The sequence below is a fragment of the Cicer arietinum genome, chromosome 5 (assembly GCF_000331145.2).
Source record: "Cicer arietinum cultivar CDC Frontier isolate Library 1 chromosome 5, Cicar.CDCFrontier_v2.0, whole genome shotgun sequence".
Taxonomy (NCBI): domain Eukaryota; kingdom Viridiplantae; phylum Streptophyta; class Magnoliopsida; order Fabales; family Fabaceae; genus Cicer; species Cicer arietinum.
Genome location: NC_021164.2, coordinates 36,040,901 through 36,041,286, shown reverse-complemented (window position 1 = coordinate 36,041,286; position 386 = coordinate 36,040,901).

Here is a 386-nt window from a genome sequence, read left to right as displayed (position 1 = left end):
AAAGTCTGCGACGCTTGTCCGCGTAACTCTTCTGACGATCCTGTGAAGTCTTCATTTTCTCCTTGATCTTCCTTACTTTAGCTGTAGTCTGTTGCACCGTCTCCGGTCCGATAATCATACTTTCACCGTCCTTATACCTACACAAGGGCGTTTGACACTTGCGCCCATATAAAGCCTCATATGGTGCCATTCCAATACTTGTGTGGAAGCTATTGTTGTAGGTGAACTCAATCAACGGAAGTACATCATCCCAACTTCCCCTATCATCTAATACACATGCTCTCAACAGTTCTTCCAGGGACTGATTCGTCCTTTCAGTCTGTCCGTCCGTTTGTGGATGGGAAGCTGAACTCAATCGTAGTTTTGTTTCCAACGCCTCGTGCAAC